This window comes from Amblyomma mixtum, chromosome 3, assembly GCF_055824585.1.
Source record: "Amblyomma mixtum isolate Tamu chromosome 3, ASM5582458v1, whole genome shotgun sequence".
Lineage (NCBI taxonomy): Eukaryota > Metazoa > Arthropoda > Arachnida > Ixodida > Ixodidae > Amblyomma > Amblyomma mixtum.
The window spans coordinates 363,543,747-363,563,086 of record NC_143014.1 but is presented as its reverse complement, the minus strand read 5'-3'; the positions used below and the strand labels follow the sequence as shown (position 1 = coordinate 363,563,086).

Below are 19,340 nucleotides of genomic sequence, written 5' to 3'. Positions count from 1 at the left end.
TGTAAAATGCAGACTCGCACCAGTTATGCTGTTCTCCAAAGAAAATCCTGAGGTGGCTGAGAACCTGTTCATGAAGGGAGGATGACTACTCAGCAAGCTCACCACTGCAGCTCACTTCACAACTGCCATGATGTCAGGGATATGGGTGTTCAGCATAAGCTACCTTAAGTTTGCTTATTCCTGGGAGTTAGTGTCTCAGTCCAGGCCTTCTTTAGGCTGGTTTATAAGGCTGAACAAGCATGAATTTTTCAGTCTGTTTGCTCTGAAAAAATTGGGAGGTAGAGTAAGTGCAGTGGAATCTTATTCTTGCAGCACCATAAAATCAATAAAAGCAGGTATGGTGCAGTTGTACCTTGAAATTTTAGTTTTCTTTGGATGGCAGTAGGGAATTCATTGGAGAAAGCTTCTTATGCTTTGTATTCTGGGTGTGTTTTGTTGTAATAAAATTTTCCACATTTCTGCAGTGTTATGATTTGTGTGTCAATAAACGTTTTTCTTAGATGCACACAGCCTGTCTACTGCTATGAAGAGCTCCAGTAATACAGGTATATAGCATTATGTAGGCATTATAATGGTACATTTAAAGAATGCTTAAGAAAGTAATAAAAGTGAGAACAAATTATGAACCCATTGCATGCATTTTTTCTGAAGGGTGTAGGGATGTAAGAATGCTAAAACGCCTGTGGCTCGGCGGTAATAGCATGTGATTCACCTCAACATCTTTGGGTCACGTTTTTCATTTCCGGGCTGGTTCTTTCCAGAAACGCCCCACGTGAAAGATGTATTGAAATCACAAGACTCCTATCTTGACCAGGTGCGAGTTATAGACACCTGGAAATGCCTTTAAAGGTGTTTCACTTTTTACAGCGTACCCAGGATTTGCATGCCTGTCGCAAAGAGACGGAACTAATCAGCCCCGCAGATTTTGGGAAACAGCTGGTAGACTGGCCGTCTGACCGCGCAGGGCGTTGCTGAAGTATGTGTATTCCAGGAATACGTCTTTCTTGTATTTACTGTTTGCTTTTTTTTTATACATTTACTTCTGTAGAAAAACGCAAATGAAGTTTTGAGCTTTTATTCCTGTGTGTAATTTTGTACCTTTTGTGTTTTCTTGCCATAATGATGTAAAGGCCTAACCTAAGTGTTCTCCATTGCAGTGTGGTGGAAACGATCACTGTAGCAACAATCAGTTTCCTTGGAGATGTGGCCTCCCCCGCGCGTATACAATGTTTGGTTCTTCTCTCACGACATCGCATATGTTTGAGGTTTTGTTATGTATAGTATAGGGTTTGAGTTAATGATATGTATATTACTAAAATTAGTATCCTCGCAACCCATCTACAAACCGTTCGTCTGTGGATTGCAATGGCAGCTGTAGTTCCTTCAAACCTGATTCAAACTTGAAAGATGCGGTGCCATTGAATCACCTGCATAGGTCACGTCTGCAGCTCACCCTACCAGGCCGCCTGAGGGAGGGAGCCAAAAAGGGGAAATATTCTAGCAGTGCAGCTTAAAGCCTTGTTCTTTATTTGCCTGGCACGACTCGGGAGTCGGCAGTGCTCTTGCCTTGCCGAGGAGGGGGCATTGTGCAGACTTGATCACTAATGCTCTGCTGCCGTGGTGGCTCAGTGGTTATGGTGCTTGGCTGCTGACCCAAAAGATACGGGTTCGATCCCGGCCGCGGCGGCGGAATTTCTTTGGAGGATAAATTCTAGAGGCCCGTGTACTGTGCAATGTCAGGGCACGTTAAAGAACCCCAGGTGGTCGAAATTTCCGGAGCCCTCCACTACAGCGTCTCTCACAGCCTGAGCCGCTTTGGGACGTTAAACCCCATAAACCAAACTAATGCTGTACTTGAGATCCTTGGCCTGCAGACATCGGCCCATGGATCACCCAGGAAACAGGGCCCCTGCCCAGCTGATACGGCTTCATCAGAGGACAGCGAGGAGCTGTAAACCCTTTCAAGAGCTCTACCTGGCGGCGGACGGGCTGTTATGATTTCCTGCTTCTAGCCACGCAGACCGGAGCAAGCAACAACCGAGAACTGTCAACAAAGCCGACAACTTTGCGATGCCTGAAGACTGGATGCCCTTGGTCTCGGCGAAAAAAGGTTTCCTCTATCGCACCTGCTGGCCACTTCGATGAGGCACTGGAAGACTGAGCCCCGTGCGACTGCAGTGGTATTTCAAACGGGCTACCAAGGAGCACCGGGAAGCGCTGCAGGGTACAGTCATCATGTTTTGAGATCGGCATTCATCTCCAAAGGAGAAGCTGACTCAGTGCACCCTTCCATGTAGCCTTGCCCATGCATTGATGAGAAACACGTGCGACCAGCTGCATGCGTGGGAACGTCACTCGCAGAGATTCCTGTGTGCATGACGTAGCTGGCACCCTCCTCGCAAGCTCAAGACGTGAGGGGGGCATGTTCCATGGGGAGAGAGTGCGTGATGATCTACCAGTGAACTTGGACACGCCTTCCTCGGCAAACACAGCCCCCATCTAGAACTTTTGGTGCTATAAAACTCGGCGCAGATGATGGTCAAGGGGTCCCTCACCTCAAGTAGCTTCCTGTCATAGAGATACTTCGACTGAGAAGCACTCTCAGTTCCTGTATGTGTACATAGTGTAAATAGTTGTATAAAGTTTTCCTTGCCTTTGTCATAATCCGGTCTTTGATCATCCTCGTCTCATCACCAGTCCGGCCATGCTACCCGAGTCGCAACAGTGCCTTGATGTCCGCGCGCCTCCTGGCCGTCGAAGCACCCTAGTGCCTGCAGTGCCCCCTGCGAGGCTGTGGTCCCCCATTGAGTTTTTAAAAGTTCTCCTGAACCATGTGGCAGTCAGGCAACACTGGCTTGCTTGCAATCACTAGCATCACTAAAGACATAAGCTGACAGTCACATACTTGTTCACGACTGAACTGCGCATAGTGAGGCTAAGGGAGTGGGTGGTTCCTTGTTCAGGTTAGGGGTGCGGAGGGGTGAAGGGGGGAAGTTGGGAAGTTACGACAGGGGGACACAGGCAACAGAAGTCGGTGCCCTTTCATTTTCTGTCTAGCTGCTACCCGGTCTTCGCAACTTTACCACATTGTGCCACGGCAGGTGTCACAAAATTCAGCGCATTTTTGAAAAAAGAAACAAAGCAGCGCCGCGCGGACAGCTCTCGCCGCCGCGCGTCGTAAAACAGGGCAGAAGGAACCCCCAGAGAGCGACTAGCTTTGTGTGTGTGGCTGCCCCCTCCGCCACCTCTCGCCGACGCAGTGCGCCGAGGGATCCATCAGCTATGACGTCGATTGTTCTAGAATGTCCGAGACGTTTCTACTCGAAGCCGACGGAGAGGGCGTAGCCTTGAGTGTGCTAAAATAGGCCCTCCCCCTCTTCACTGGCGCGTCAGCGGCGGCGCCGCACCGAAAAGTTCTCGATGCTCCTCGAAGCCACTCCCGGTGTTTTGACCTATGGGGACGCGCGCCCGGCGTGAGAAGGAGAAGGGGACTCCACGGCCGATACTGCGTGTATGTGCGCGCCTGACATATGGCGCGAAGAACAGACAGACGTGGAACAAGCCTGTATAAGAAGGGCGTCGACCGCTGTCGACTAGCTCGAGTCGCCGTTTAAGCTTCATCGAAGCGCACCCGCTCGCCTCCCGGGACCACACCACTGGCCCAGTCACTGTTCAACGAGACAGCGCGCGCCATTCTGCAGGACGGCGTCACCGTGAACCTCTCGTTTGTTTGCCTCTCTCTTGTGTTAGTGCACTTTAAGTGCAATAATTATTTTGTATTGAACTCTCTCTCTCGAGTGTTATACTTTGCACGAGTTGCATTGTTTTGTTAATCACTTTGTATGTGCTTGTACTATTGATTGTGAAATCCTCGGCAACGTCTCATTGCTGTTGTTTTGTTTGTGAACCTTTATCTCCGAGTCCGACCCATTCTATGGCTTGCGATCGGCAAAAGCTTGGCACGTAAACGACCGAAAACCTCTTGTGACTTGGCCATATGGTCTCCGCTGAGCTCCACACTGAGCTGTGGGCATGAGTCCGAGACCGCTGATCCCACGCTGGTGTTTGAGAAAGCACGCTAAAGTGCGCGAAGTGGTTACAGCAGGACACAGGTGGGCACGCGCGATGCTCCGCACCGACCCTGCAGCGGACGCCGCCGCTGTTGGGTCAAGACGTCACTCAGGCTGCTTCAGTATGGCTGTCGCTGCCAGGGGAAGGAGCTTAAAGCCGACAACTTCTTATTGCAATTTACAGCTCAAATGCTCGCGTAGAACATGACTTCTTAAGCATGCAGAATAACGTCGTGGCTATAGTCGCATATACAAGTCAAGAACAAAGGATGGCCCTCCAGCAAATGTCGTCGACCGATTTTCATGACAGCATGCATGGTTAATCCGATTAAGCCATGATTAGCCCCAGCGATTTCACGCTGGCCGCCCCGAGGAGATCGGTAAAGGGGGAACATGCGTTATGGGGAGAGAGTGCTGCTTTTTCCCTGTGCTATTTTGTAGCTGTGCTGCTTTTTCCGTGTGCTGTTTTGTCGCTGTGCCGTTTTTTCCTTGTGCTGTATTTTGTGCGCTGTTTTGACGCATGCTGCTTTATTATTGTGTGCTGTTCTCTCGTGTCCCCCTCTAAGGCTGTCTGGGAACGCACGCTAAAGCGCGTGAATTGGTGACAGTTCGTAGCCTGGTGGATGGTAAGGCCAACTGGCACGTAAACTTGGAAACTGATCGGAAGGTGATCGATCACTACTGGAGGCACAGTCAGCTGACGCCCAAGAGGAAACCTCCAGGGAAGGAAAATGTTAGGTCTAACGCTGTGGAAGACTGGACTCAGTCCTCTTTCTCTGTCAGCGCGGTAATTTTGAGTGTTCATAAACCATACGCCACGTGGGGGCAGCCGATTGAACTAGAAGCGATATGCCAGATTCTAGGGCACCAAAGTCAAAGCTGAACGGCGGAACTGAAGTCCGTTACGGGACATAGGGACACGTGTTCCCCAAGCCAGTTTTCTCCAACTAAACAACTATGCGCGTTGACGCAATCAATGTTTCTGATTTCTCGTTAATTATACACGGCCTAACAAACGTATTTCTGTGACTGATTGGCAGCACGCAAGAAATAAGAGAAATTCCACTTATTGCGTCGGGCGAAAACCGTTGCCCTCCGGCTGCAGAACCGCCTCGTCTGGCGGGGCGTCGCTGTAATTTGTGCCGACCAAAACTTAATGTTCCGTATGACATACTTTTTTCGTTACACCAGTTTAAGGGGCTGTGAAACACCTTCTGAGGAGAGCACATTTACTCGCTCACATTGAATTGTGTTGTCATGAACACCTGAGACAAACATATTGCACTTCTACACGCAGCATAGAGCCCACAATTATATACGCGCGAAAGTTTGCGAGCCCATTCTGGTGACATTTTCATGCTCGCAGCCTCCTCCATCGCTCGCACATGACAACATAATTTCAGAGGTGGCTATACAGGTTAGATCATTTGAGGCGTCAGGCAGCTACCATCGCCGCGGCCAGTAAGGCGCGTCGCTCCAGCGGGTCAGGAAGCTCCGCCTCCAGCGGTGGGGGAGGAGGGCCACATGGGCGTCCGGAAGGGGGGCAAGGGGGGGCGGTTGCCCCCCCCCCCCTGGAATTATGGATATTATTTATCCACTAGTTCCTTTTTGGTGCTAACCTACCACCGCCCCCATCCTCGGACATCGGGTGCCCCCTCCCCCCTAGAAAAAGTTCTGCGGACGCCCTTGGAGGGCCGGCTAGAGTTCAGTGAGGGCCATCCTTCCAGCGCGCTATACGTGACAAGAGGAGAGGAAAAGTAGCGAAGACGCTGACCTTAAATTTTGTCTGTTGATTACTCAGCTTGTACAAAGCACATAAAAAATCCTTGTTGGAGAATATTCGTGCAGCAGCGTCCTTTACCATCCCAAGCATACCGCGACTTTGTTAAAGTCCATTTCAGGGCCCTTTAAAATTGAAGTCATGTGTGCCGTGTACCTTAAAGGGCACCTGCCCAGGGTCCAGACATTTTTAAATAACAAGCCCACTGCATAGATGATGCATCGAAGATAACCTCTGCAAAATACTAGAGCAATGCACGCCCCGAAAAGCTGCAAAAACTCAAATCAAAGCCCGCTCGTTCTTTCTTTCGACAAAAATGTCCCCGCCCCCTACTCTGAACCCGTTTGACGTCATGCGGGTTACTCTCGCTAAAAGCATTCCATTGGTGCATCGTTCTGACTGACGGGAGAAGGTTGGGCGTAGCCTTGGCGTCACGTCGTCTGCGCAACGCTTTCCGCAGCACCTTTCGTTTTGTCACATGACTACATACTCGCATGAGGAACAAAAGAAAAAACTGCGGAGGGAGCGTATGGCCTTGAACCCTAGTCATAAAAAGTCAAAAATATATAGTAAGACTGAGTGAGCCGGTCCGCCCCCCGCCGTGATCACGTCACGAGATAGCTCTCTGCGCGCGCGCTCCCTTCTCAGGTTTTTTTCTTCCATGCAAGCCCCCCAAAACAAGGTTTCAGTTACTTGTGTAATACAGCCTTTCCCTCCTCGCCCACTTGACCGCTCCGCACGCACACCGCTTATCCTTCGTTCATCTTGCCTACGCCTTGACTCCAAAGAACGACATGAGCTTAGGAGCGGAGAAAAGACACAAACACACTGAACACAAACACACCTGGAGAAAAGCAAACGGGCGGTTGCCGGGTCTGCGCGTCGCCGCGCGTTTCGAACAAAAGCGGCTTCCGCCCCTCCGGTCGTGAAACGATGGGGAGGCCTAAAAAAATGAAAAGGTGGTTCGCTATAACTGGGGTTGACAAACAGATGTATGAAAGGATGCGCTCGCTAACAAGTTTAGGTGGTCGAGCCGATCGCGCCTCTCGATCGTTCAGTGTGCGGAGAAAATGCAACGACGCTGTTTCGTCGTTGGATGCGCACGCAGCGACTGGAGTCGAACCACGATCCGGCACACATTTCCAGGAGATTATGAGTTGAGTCGTGTCTGGCGCCAACGCATCGGCCTTCCTGACACATTAAAACTTCCTGTTGGGCGAGTTGGTAGTTCATATTGAATTAGAAATATTATAGCGCAAACAAAGACACGGACAAAAAAGAGAGGAAACACACACACGAGCGCTAACTGTCAACTGAATTTATTCGGTGAAAGCCACACCTTTTTATAGGCCGAAGGATCGTGAGAAAAAAATGACAAAAAACAAAACAAGGGTTGAGTCAGAGCCATCAAATCGCGAGCGCATGCGCGGGTAGACAAGGGCATCACCCTTCGGTTTATCTTCCATCTAAGTAGCTGCATTAAAATAGTCAATCTCAGCCTGGAACAGAGATAAGGAAGGTTCGCTGATGCACTCGCTGCGAAGTTTATGTATGTGGTAGGCTTCTAGGCTTATCCGTGCTGTCCTGTCTTTACTTTTGCCAAGAACCTTTGTCTCCTCAAACCGGGCCACGCATGCTCCACACTTACTTACATGTGCAACAAGATGCTTGTATTTATCGCTTTTATTTTCCAAATTTAGGGCGTGCTCCCCTAGACGGTCGTTGACACAACGTCCCGTTTGGCCTACATAAAACTTTCCACAAGACAGGGGAATGGAATAAACCACTCCAGTGGAACACCTTACAAACGGCTTCTGATGCTTTTTCAGGCACTCGCGCTTTTTTGCACTGCAAATGCGCGGACAGAGCTTTCCCAACTTGTTGGGAGCCGAGAACAATACTGGTACTCCAGTTGACAGTTAGCGCTCGTGTGTGTGTTTCCTCTCTTTTTTGTCCGTGTCTTTGTTTGCGCTATAATATTTCTAATTCCTGACACAACGGTAGAATGTGGTGGTTTACGGAAGACACTTCGCTCCGGACGACTACATCCGCGATCCAAGCAACTGGGGAGAGGAAGGACAGAGAAAAAAAAACGCGCTTGTTTGTCGCTTGTTTGAATAGACCGCGTCTCTATCGCATTCATCGCCACCACCCGGAATATCCTCTACTAGAGATACCATACTAGCAAATGTATAGGCAATAGACAAACAGCGATCGCAGCGCCGCTGCCATTGAAAAGCTTTGCTTCAAACACTAACCTTTTATCGTTGCTATTGTAGCTTTGCGTCATATTCTCCTACTTTTTTTCCTTGAAGGCAGATGCAAGCGCCATTATTGCTGTTCTTGTGTTGTTCGCCGTCGGCTCGCTTTCCACCGTCCCAACCACAATGTAAGTGTCGGCTAAAGCAGTTTTGGTACTTTTTTCTTGGAGGAACTGAATGTCTCGAAGCGCATTTTGGCTTAATTTTGCGTGTGAACGCTGCGCACGAGCCGACGCCCTTGTGCGCTCCATGGCTTTTTTCGTTTTAGGCTTATCGAACTTGGCTCGAGCCCGCTAACGCTCCACGGCATTTTTCTTTTCAGGCTAATCAAACGCAAGCCGCTTCTGCCTGGGTTTGAGTCGGCGAGCGCTCCATAGCATTTTCTTTTCAGGCTAATGGGACGAAACCCGCTGGTGCCCATGGTTTGCCCTACTCTGTCTGCGAAAATCGTAAGTACGTTTTCTAGGCCTAACATGTGGCCATGGTTGAGGGCTGGGGGGTGATTTCGACTACGTTGGGTTCTTTTCCGGGTGCTCATATTTCGCTGCATTCGGGCGTTTCTAAATTTCGCCTCCATCGAAATGCGGCTTTCACGGCCGCGATCCGATCCCGCTACATTGCCCTCTCATCTGCAGCGCGGCGTCTGACATGTGACGAGGTCGAAAGGGCGCGTGGGGACGCAGTGATAATTAATAATTGTGGTTATTGCCGCAAGGGTATCGAGGCGAAATAGCGCCAGGGACATTGGGTGATCTCAGGATGAGAGATTTACAGCAAGTGATGAATAGAGTAAAGGCTGGTGTAAAATTGCGTGAAGTAATTGAACAACTTCAAAATTGTGCGCTGTTTATTTAGATAGCTGAAAATTCCGGGATCATAACTGTTCACTCTAAAGAGGCCAATAGTGGACATCAATTTTCTTTAAAAAGTTAAGTGTTCTTGACAGTGGGATAATGAATCCGGTGAAACGAAGAGCTTAGGGTGAAGTTGGGTGCACTAGTGTACATCTGGAATTTGTGCCCTCCAGTCGTTCTTGCATCGATTATACTCAATGGCTGTGCTCACATTTATCACATACAGGGCAGTGGTTTACTTAGATATGAGTGCGTCCAATGCTAATGGCCTAGCTGTCCTCAGTATTATCAAAGCCACTGAACAAAGCATTTTTTAAGCTGTTCCTTCCAGTCACCTGCATAAGGCTTGATAATTGAGCACATGGGATGTCTGTTTCTTCATCCCTTGCACTTTGCCACATTTCAGTTATTTTGTGTTTAATGTGGCATCTGTTGTGAAGGTTAGGAGTGCAGGCAATACCCACAGGTTCCGTATTTTGGACACAGATGTTGCCGCCTTGTCAGCTTCATTTCCATTGTCTCGGGACCCAACAAAATGTTATTTGCAGGCCTTATTCAACGACTCCGCACTGTGTTGAAAGTGGCATGCATATTTTTCCCTGCACCCCAAAGGGCTGGAACAGCACTATGCAAGTCTGTGTGTATGACAGTTTTTGATATTTTGTTTTCTGGAATCTTGTAATACAGCCATGAGGATTGCAAATGTTTCATCAATGAATCTGTGCTTTTGGATCCATCGGTGTAAAACTCTCAACAATTGTGTTTTTCTTGAAAGGGCAGAAATTTCTGTTGAATAGCTTGCAGTGGGCTATTCCTCTGAGGAACAGTCAGCAACGATTTATCGCATTCAGTAAGCTGAAGAGACCATGGAACTGGTGCAATATTCATGCATTTAGTGGGGCAGCCATCAAGGGGCACACCAATTTGATTAGCTAGAGTTCTCACATATGTTGAGGCTGCTGGTAAGTTGGTTTTTCTCGCATACAGCCTGAACAGGTGATCTCTAAGCAATTTGGCCTTGAGGGTGTTCATCATCGATAGATATGTTTGCTGTTTATTCTATAGACTCCAAACATTAGCAACAACGTATAAGCTCTGAACTGGACTGTTTCTGAAGGTAAATGCCCATTGATGAGCTCGATTGAGGAGTCATAAGGCGGATTCTCTTGTGGATTGGTACAGTATGAATGCATAGTCTGTATTCTTGAAAGAACCAGACTGCGGTACAGTCCAAGCAGGCGTTTTGTCCAAGCAGGCGTAGCCCAGGAAGAGCATGACAGGGTTTTTAAAATAGTCACTGTTTTTATGTCTTCCTTTCATGCATTTGCCACAACCTGTTTGTGTCTTGCACTCTTCAACATAACATCTCTCATGATGCCACGTCAAGTTGTGTCATACTTTTCAAGATAAAAAAAAAGAGGCAGAACCACTTCTATTAAATGCATACTAGTAACGGCCTCTGGTCAAGGCTACTGGTCTATAATTTCTAACAGCTGAGGATCTTTTTCTTATTTTAGAATGTCACCATTGTCTTCTGAAAAGCTTTCTCTTTTCTGGTTCTTTTATTTCGTCATTTCTCTGCCGAACTGTATGGATTTTTGTTAATGCACCTCTTTCAATGATTTCGTTGGCAGGCAGATATGTGTTTACTGATAATTTTGATGTTCGCAACTTGAATGCAGTTTGCATTAATCACCGCGAGCAGTGCAGCAGTCTGTATACACCTGAACTTTGGCCCCATAAAACTCATTTTTTGATGGATCCTATGGGAAGTTATGCAACTGCTAATATCAAAGAGCTCTGGCTATGATAAGTGAGTCAACAGCACCGCGTGAGTTCTAGCGCATTGCATAATGCGCACGAAGCCTACAACAGAAGTCCCTGAGCCGCCAGTTCATTAGCATGGCCGGTAACCAGCTCTAATTTTTTGTTCTTTAAAGTGGTGGTCAATAGAAGTGGTTACATAGACATCCGGCTGCGGCGAATGTGCCAGCGTTTTGTGTGCCACACGGTAGCACCATCCCCTCTTTGGCACGTGGGGAGCGCTGGTAGCTTAGTTGAAGAGGCGGCAAGGAAAGCCAGGGGCGCTGTTGTTAGTCAAGGAGTAAAGAAAGGAAAGTGGCTGATGAGGGACGCTCCTCAAGACTCGTGTGTGCCTGTCAGCATCAGCCATCTTAGAATATGTTACACTTTTCTTACAATGCGTTTCTTGCTTACATCGACTCTTTATGATGAGGTAATGTGTTAATTTTTTTTTACTAATACCATCTTGTTTTAAGCGCCACATGGTTTTAATGCATGTGTCATATACGTCTTTCTATGTGGCTCCTCGAAGTTGCCGGTATTCTGTTCCTCAAAAATCTAAGCATTGGCATCATGTTAATGACATGTGCTCTAGGTGTGTATAAGCTGCTAGTGAGGTTATATTCGTGCAGTAAGCTTTGGATTAGCCTGCTTTGCAGGTTTGTACAAAATGGGCTCTACCTTGTGGGTTTCTGCAGAATTCATCGGTCAGGACCTTGCCCACCGGTGCTAAGACATGACTGCACTGAAGTTAGTTTTATGCAAGAAATAGAAAGAAAATTTTGACCTCCTTAGTTTTATAGTTTGTAGCTTTGTAACATAGCTGGTGTTAATTCTAAATAACTGCTATAAATATTCACTTCTTTCACTTTTTGTTCCAAGAGTAAGTTTTCTTCACTGCTGAACTGCTCCAAAGCATTTTGCTGCCCCAAAATTGCTTCAAATGCTACTTCGGCTGTTGAACCCCTGATACTGTAATGAGCTCCTGTTTTCCCAAGATTGTCTGCTCAATAGCCTAACTGGTCTGCTTTCTTTCTCTAGCTGTTCTCATTTTATTCTGGCAGAGTCATTAGACTCGAATGGACTTTTATTCCCCAGCATAGCCCACCAGAGTGTAGGGAGAGTACGCAGGAGCATATACAGTGCATCCACACACTTGTCTCAACCACTCTTGTGGAATGCTATGCTGCATGTTGGTTGTTGGACTACGGCGTCCCTCATAGCCTGAGTCGCTTTGGGATATTAAACCCCCATAACCCACACCAAACCAAAAATTCAATTTTTTGAGTAATAGTGCATATATATTTGGACCTCCTGTTTTATTAGCCTCAGTGCTTTTGCTGTAGCCAGCTCGCTTGATGGTGCTTACCTGTGTGATTCTTTTCATTTATAATTCTATGTCTTTCTCAGTCTGCCTTATCTACCTTGTACACTGTGAGTATTCCAGTACCCTGTGCTTGCAGTATTTTGTCAACTGTCTACCTTCCTCCTTTTCGTAATTTGTCGAGATATAGCGCTTTCCTAATTGTTATGTCGTTACCTGAGCTATGCCGCAGCTTGTTCTCTCGCTTTGCCCATGGACTGAGTTCATGCGGCCTCCAGAGCATGAAGGTTTGGCCGCTGTCGACATGTCGAAGTGCCTCACTGTGCAATGTTGACATTTCTTTGTAGGGATGGCTGCAATGGCCCACTCATCTTTGTAACATCAGAACGGTGGAAGTGTAGAGGGCTCTGCAACAGAGGATTGAAAGCCTGGTAAGTCCATGAACTTCTGAAGTTCCGAAGTCCCAACCGCTGGTTGCCACGAGCCAACGGCCTAGGTCCTTGGACGCGCCGAATGGCATGGGCAGGGGGACAGTGTCTTCATATATGAACGGTGTTTCGTGTCAGTGGGGCTCGTAGGTTCAGTCGGTCAGGGCGTCGTGTCTAGTTGGTCGCATCCGGGGGTCAGGGCTTGGGACGGGGGGGGGGAGCAATGGTGAGGTCGGTTTGAGTCTGAAAGGCTGGGTCAAGCTGGGCGACGCAGGCCAAGGACTCACGGCTGACGACCATGGCTGACACAGGACGCCAAAGCTTCATGACCAGGATAGGATGCCGACGATTCCCCAGCACCTCGCACCAAATGTTACGCGACAGCCACCCGAACAATAAGGCACGATGAACTAGAGATGATTTAATGGCCGCTGGCCTAGTACAAGCGCTCCGTGCCGTGCCGCTGCCATCTTCCTCTTCGTCACACATCACACATCATCACAATATGCTCGCTCTTTCACCATTTACACACACTTCCTAAGTCGGGTAATCACCTTATCCTTTGGGAAATGGCAGTTCTCTCTTGAACAGTCTCAAGTGTGCTCACAAATCAAAGCTAAAAATTAGTGTGCTGGGTGCCAGGCCACCGTAGCATACCTGGAAATGGGGCAGGTGTTCGACTTACAGTGTTAACTGCTCGCCAGAATAGAACAGAGGCTGAGAAAAAACCATCCCTGAACCTCAAACCACACATTAGGGACATCATTCGAGAGCAATGGCATCAGGAATGGAACACAGTAGTCGAAAACAAACTACCCGCAATAAAGCTGAGAATAGGAAGTTAAACTGCTGAAAAACAAGACACATTCAAAGAAGTAACTCTGTGCAAGTTGAGGATAGGACACATGTATAGCATTCCTATATTCTAACCAATGCCTCGGCACCGCATTTTCTAGGTGCATTGACCAGCTTACTGTTGTCCAAGATTTAATCGTGTTGGAGGATAGAACCAGAATGGTGGTGCCACTTTCCAGTGCTGTACATAGATCAAATACCTATGCACCTGTCCTTCTTTCTTGGTGTGATGATCAAATATTTCCTTTAAAAAGAGTTTTTAAGTTTTTATCAAAAGTAGGTTTGCTGCATGAAGTTTCTTAACATGGACCATAGCCTCTTCCTAATTTTTGAGAAGATGGCTGTGTTTGTTTTTTGGTCAGAAATGTCAGGAGCCTTGCACTCTTTGCCCAAGTAAGAACTTCCACTACGGCATCTGGGTCTTTGAAATCTTATACACGTGGTCTTTCAATAATTTCTCCACATCCCGTATTATAGTGGAAATGAATTTTTTTAGGCCTTATGCACCACATTTTCTTTTACTGCTCTTAAAAAAAACTAGCAAAATAGGCTTCAAACAGGTAAAAATAAGCAAGTACAGTTATCGTATTGGTGGCTAAAATCAAGGCAAGTGCAGCAGTGCCACAGCTATGCCAGTTGCACCAATCTGTGCGAATAGCATGATATTTGTTAAAATTCACCATGCTTCACCAAAATCCCACAACTAGCCGCGCAAGTTTCCAGTCAGGTAGATTTGGTGAAAAATAACACCCGTGTTGGCAACCTGCAGTTCTGCCGTTGTGTCGGATGTCGCCAATCCAATCCAGTCACGGAGATGCAGCAGTGAAAAGGCACATGCATGCAGGTGGGTATGCTGAGACACTCTTTTGGTCGGACTTTTGTTTTACTTTGATGTGGTCATTTCACAGCTGCTGCAAACACTGACGCTGCCCGTTTGGACAGGTGCATCTGCTGGCAAAATGGACTGTGTCGTCGTTTGCATTGCTCTAGTTGAAGCGACATAGGGCACTCTCACGCAGTTAGTGGGTCGTATTAAGAAAGGCTTAATACGGCCACTGGTAGTGTGTATCTCCAAACATGAATAGTGGCAAACAAAGCCTGGTGCACTGTCGTTCGCTAAGAAAGGCTGAGGAAAAAAAATGGCTGATAAGGGACACTGCCCAATAGTCGTGTGCGGCTCTCAGTATCTCTCGGACATCTCAGAATACGATACACCTTTCCTGCAGCTCAGTTAATGCTTACATCTAGTCTCGACACTACATGTTTTGAACGCATGAACTGAATGTCTTTTTATGCGGCTCTTTCAACTTGCCAGTACTCTGTTGAGCCAAGAAGGCACTGAACATTGAAGTCATCTTAATGAGTGCACTCGACAGATATAAGCGGCTAGTGAGGTTATAGTCGTGCAACAGTGAATCGGTCTTGTCATGCATCTAGTCATGGTCCAGAGTAGTGAGCTGCTGCAATGTACACAGAAGTTAGGGCTAGTAATGGTCCAGTCTAGTCAGATGCTACTCATGAGTAAGCCCATTTTCATGTAAAAATCAAGTTCAACTTCTCTTGTATGTATTATTTTTGTATAAATATTTTAAGCTGAAGTAATGTTTTTTTCCCTTTAAACTACGCAAAATTTGGAATTTGATGCTCCAAAATGACGATGTTTTTCCTGTGACTTGCTCCAAATTAAGCTTTTCCTGCTCCAGGGGTTACTTGAAATCTTATTTTAGCTGTTGCACCTTGGAGCCTGCAAGAGGCAGCTTGTAAGCAGTTAGTTTTCTTCACTGCTCTTTATATGTTCTGTAACTGTTGCAGGAATTTGCAGAAGGTGGAGAATGTGGACTGCAAGGGCTTCCGGATGGATCTTCTACATTGCTTTTTTTCATACCGTGGCCAAGTGGTCTCGCCAGTGAAAAGGGGAAAAAAAAACTGGTGATCACCGGTATGTGGTTCTCATTGATCACTTTGGTCAGGCCTGTGTGTGGGGCCTTCTAATTTGTTAGTAAGCTATCCTTTAGTCCATTACTTTTGATGTGTTAAATTACTGCTAATCTGTCATTAGTAGAACACATGCAGTATTGATATTAAGTAGAGCTCTGAAATGTAGTGGGCCAAAGCGTGTGAATGCGAAATCTTTACTAGTCCCATGAGGAGAAAAGCCGGCAGAGTATGTGTGTACGCTCAGGTGGTAAAGAAAGCCTCAGTGATGGCAAGACGTCTTCAGGACTTCATCATGTGGCAATATGGCACACACAGCAAGGTGAGCACCACCACCGCTCTCTGAGTTCAGTGAAACCATGTGATGGTTCACCACGTGAAGTGGGATTGTTGAATTGAGGGTTTAAAATTACTCCAGTCCAAAAAGTCAAAATAAAAAACTTGGAGGACAATGCATTTCACTCACCAAGTGCCAAAATTGGCCAATTGGCCAATACCACTCAGAACCGTGCGTTACACTCATGCAGCAGAAGTTGGCATGGAACTGTTGCCTTGCCAGGGCTGGTGGCTGCAGTTGTGGGTTTTGACAGTGCTGTCCCTCCACGTACACAGCCATGGAAAGGGCAAGGGTTGACTAAATCAAGTAAGAAAGGAAGCTCTCAGATGTTTCTTTGCAGGTAGGATTGCAAAGCAAACACTGGTTCCCTCCCGCTACCTCGCCTCCTGTCCAGCTTCTCTGTTCACAGTTTTGGGCAAGGTGTGCCATCACTTTTTGTTTTGCTACTTTCTCAGCATGGTTTGGATAGTGCTCATCTCCATGAAAGCTTGAATTGAAATAGAAAAAAAATAGGTGTTTTAACGTCCCAAAGCAACTGAGGCTATGAGGGATGCTATAGTGAACGGTTCCGGAAATTTTGACCACCTGTGGTTCCTTAACGTGCGTGAACATCGCACAGACTCGTGTATGTGCGATGTCGATGCTGCATGAGTGTAAGGCATGGTTCTGAACGGTAGTCACCAATCTCGGCACTTGGCAAGTGAAATGCCTTTTCATCGGTGCTTTTTGTTTTGACCTTTCGGGCTGGAGTAATTCTGAACTCCGATTTCAATAATCCCACTATCGCTGGCTTTCATTCAACTCAGGCAGCCGGGCGATGTCATGGCCACCAGGGGTGAATCTTTTCTTCGATTGCTCGCCTGTCCCAGGTTGTGCATGTACCAGGGGGCGCAGGTGCACGGTGTTGCATAAAAGTCAAGTGAAGACGTTGGATCATGTGGGGATTTAGTGAACCCTCACTTGACTGAACCCCATGAGAGTGCATAGAAAAGCCTGATTGAGCCTTCTGAAGTCTGCACATATCAATTCACAAATGTTACAATGTCATGCACATATCATTAAAAACACAAGCAAGCAAAATATACAAGAAATGCGAAATTTTTGTTCTGATTGTCATTTAGACTGTGTCTGAGTTGTCGCTGTCACAGGAGAGGAAGAACAAGGTAATGATACAGTTGTGCAGTTACAGCGCGATGCTGGTGTCAAAATGGCAGAAGTGACAAAAGCCCACCGATTTCTTACGAACTGAACACTATCACTGTGCTGCGTAATCCTATCTGCTGATATCAGCATGGCAGCCTGTCAGCTAGTTGGCTGATTTGTGCATGGCACTGCAGCTGTGCACTAAGTGGTTGTCTGAGTGTTCCCTGTTGCTGAGTGCGATAAATTTTCATATGCAACAGGTTACTGGAGAAGCACTCTACAGCACAAGTGGCACTCTGTTTTGAGCCACTGTGTTGTCGCTTTGCGTGGCCTAGCTCAACATCCTTGGTACGCCTAGCAAGCATTCGAGGGGCATGTGCCCTGCAACTTTGTCAACGAGGCGAAAACCTATGCAGTGGCTAGGAACACTCTGTAAAGCGGATGCTAGGGCATGCAGCCATTAGGGGCAGCCTGTGAGGCGATGCTGTCTCCCGTGCATGTGTCATCTGGGAAGCAGAGGGAGACTGGCAGTTGACAGGCTATATGGAGACATTCTGCAAGACACACCAGCAGGAAGACAGTACCCTCTGCCACATTAAGGTCTTAATAGGCAGTAGTCCATCGCTTGGAGACAGCTACAATCCAACACATATCCGCTCCTTAGTCTAACGAGCAAGATACATCCGTCCGCTTACACAGTAAATGCCTAAACTGCGACCAACACACGACTTTGTGTCTTGTGAAACTGGCTTGCCAAGAGAACACAACAGGGCCAAACATAAACAATCCTACGCAAGAACTTTTCAAGCTTTGCTGTCCAACTTGCAGAGCAGGTTCTGATTGCAGATAGCTGATTTGTTAGTTTCTTTATGGGACCTATCATTTTTACACTGTTTAAGCTAACAACAGAGCGAGAGGCGGGGCCTAGTTGCTTGTGCACAGTGCTTAAGCGCTACACTTTGAGGGATGAGCACAGAAGACTGACAGGATGGAGCTCGTACTGACAACCGTTTCAGTTGCTTCAAACAGTTGTCAGTTCGTGCTTCGTCCTGTCTTTGTTCTTCCTTCTGTGCTCGTCTCGTGAAGTTTGCACGTAATAAGGATCACATAAACAAAGTGTTCTGTACATACACAAAACCACGAGTGCATTTTGTAATATTTGGTGTAATCGTGAAGCTAAAAAAAAATTGAAACTTTTCATTATAGAACCAAGTTTGTGCTTAAAACTAAACACAAGATATGCCCTATTTTTATCCCCTGAATTTTGGATAGAATGAAAGCCAAAAACAAATGGCCTTGATTATATTTCACTGGCTTCCAGGCAGGCGTGAAATGTTGAGACCTTAAGTGGAGAAATCGCACCACAATTTGCACTTCAGACACAGAAAAAATTTGCTGTGTTTATAGATGCGAAGGCAGATTGCATGCCTAGTGTAGCCACAAGTTTCACCGTGGGGATATCTGCAGGATGTTTATGTATGCATGATGCATAAAACTTGCTTTCCGTTACCCTTTGCAGCAGCAGCAAATTTCTCTCAATGCGGATTTTGGTTGACATCGTGCCAGCCAGTAGTCGAGCATCCTGGAATGGCAGGCTCTTGCAACTCTTGCTGTTGCAAAAGCAGTCTGAAAATATTTTTTTCTTTATTGTGGATGCACTGTAATCTGTTGTTCCACAGGGTGTCCCAGCTAACTTGGACCAAGATTTAAAAAAACCTAAGCGTTCTTCAGAACTGAAATGGCGTGGATCTTGTTAGGGTTTATCTAAAGTTACAGTACCATTTTTTTGCTCGACCTACTTGAATAAACAGTCTAGATAAATTAATTAACTTTTTAAATGTAGCTTGAAACGTTCAGGTGTCAATAGGAAAGTTGTGGAGATCCACAAACATTGTCCAACCCAGGCACTGCCAACGAGACAGACTTACCATGACCGTTTTTATTTGGGAAAAACGAAAGCCCGTGGAGTTAAAAAAATACCACATGACAGCGCGCTCCGTGCGCTCGGATGCACCGCGATTACAGCGCTCTCATCCGTGCTTCATGAAACAACTTCATCATCAGAAACAACTTGAAATGTAAGCAAGGCAGAGGGACTGTGCCAAGTGAACAGTGATGGTGCACTTTCGTTATTTTCACCCTGGTCTGTTCTGCCTTGTGAGCCCTTCTTTGTATGCCATTGGAGAGCGCGGTCTCAGCAGGTGGGGATCTTCATCTCGTTTAAAGCAAATAACAGGGAGAAGGAGAAAGGCAGATATATACATCTTCATCTTTTCCATCGTCCTGTTTGTACTAAATAGCATGAATGTTATGTCAGAACAGCCAAACAGATGGCAACTCTTTTAAAGGCAATTGTTATTTTACAGTAGTGTCGAAAATGTTGAGAGTTTTCGATTGTGTGTTAAGGCAGTTTTGCGATTGTAGGATTTTGTTTTTTTTAGCTCTTACACTATCCCAGCAAGTGCTGCTTTTCCCTCTTGAACATAAAGAGTGCACAATAAAGGTAGCCCGCATAGGATCTTACTAGAGACGACATGAAAGTAAGGTGGA

At 46.7% G+C, this 19,340-nt stretch overlaps 2 protein-coding genes across 53 annotated transcripts in view; both read left to right on the top strand.

Moving 5' to 3' along the window:
- LOC149356621 (serine/threonine-protein kinase PLK1-like) overlaps positions 1-463 on the top strand; it is a 57,956-nt gene extending 57,493 nt beyond the window's left edge. For all 3 annotated transcript variants that reach the window (XR_016291664.1, XR_016291663.1, XM_089584263.1), the window contains one exon: positions 13-463. The gene's annotated coding sequence lies outside the window, so the exon portion shown is untranslated. The remainder of the gene's footprint in view (positions 1-12) is intronic.
- Positions 464-8,110: 7,647 nt separating this feature from the next.
- Positions 8,111-19,340, top strand: part of LOC149356620 (uncharacterized) — a 62,988-nt gene continuing 51,758 nt past the window's right edge. For 47 of the 50 annotated variants that reach the window (XM_089584255.1, XM_089584257.1, XM_089584260.1 and 44 more), the window contains exons 1-5: positions 8,111-8,239; positions 8,434-8,560; positions 12,440-12,523; positions 14,145-14,219; positions 15,188-15,314. The gene's annotated coding sequence lies outside the window, so the exon portion shown is untranslated. Of the gene's footprint in view, positions 8,240-8,433; positions 8,561-9,513; positions 9,607-12,439; positions 12,524-14,144; positions 14,220-15,187; positions 15,315-19,340 lie in introns of all 50 variants that reach the window. The other 3 variants (XM_089584214.1, XM_089584227.1, XM_089584226.1) reach the window with 3 other exon arrangements.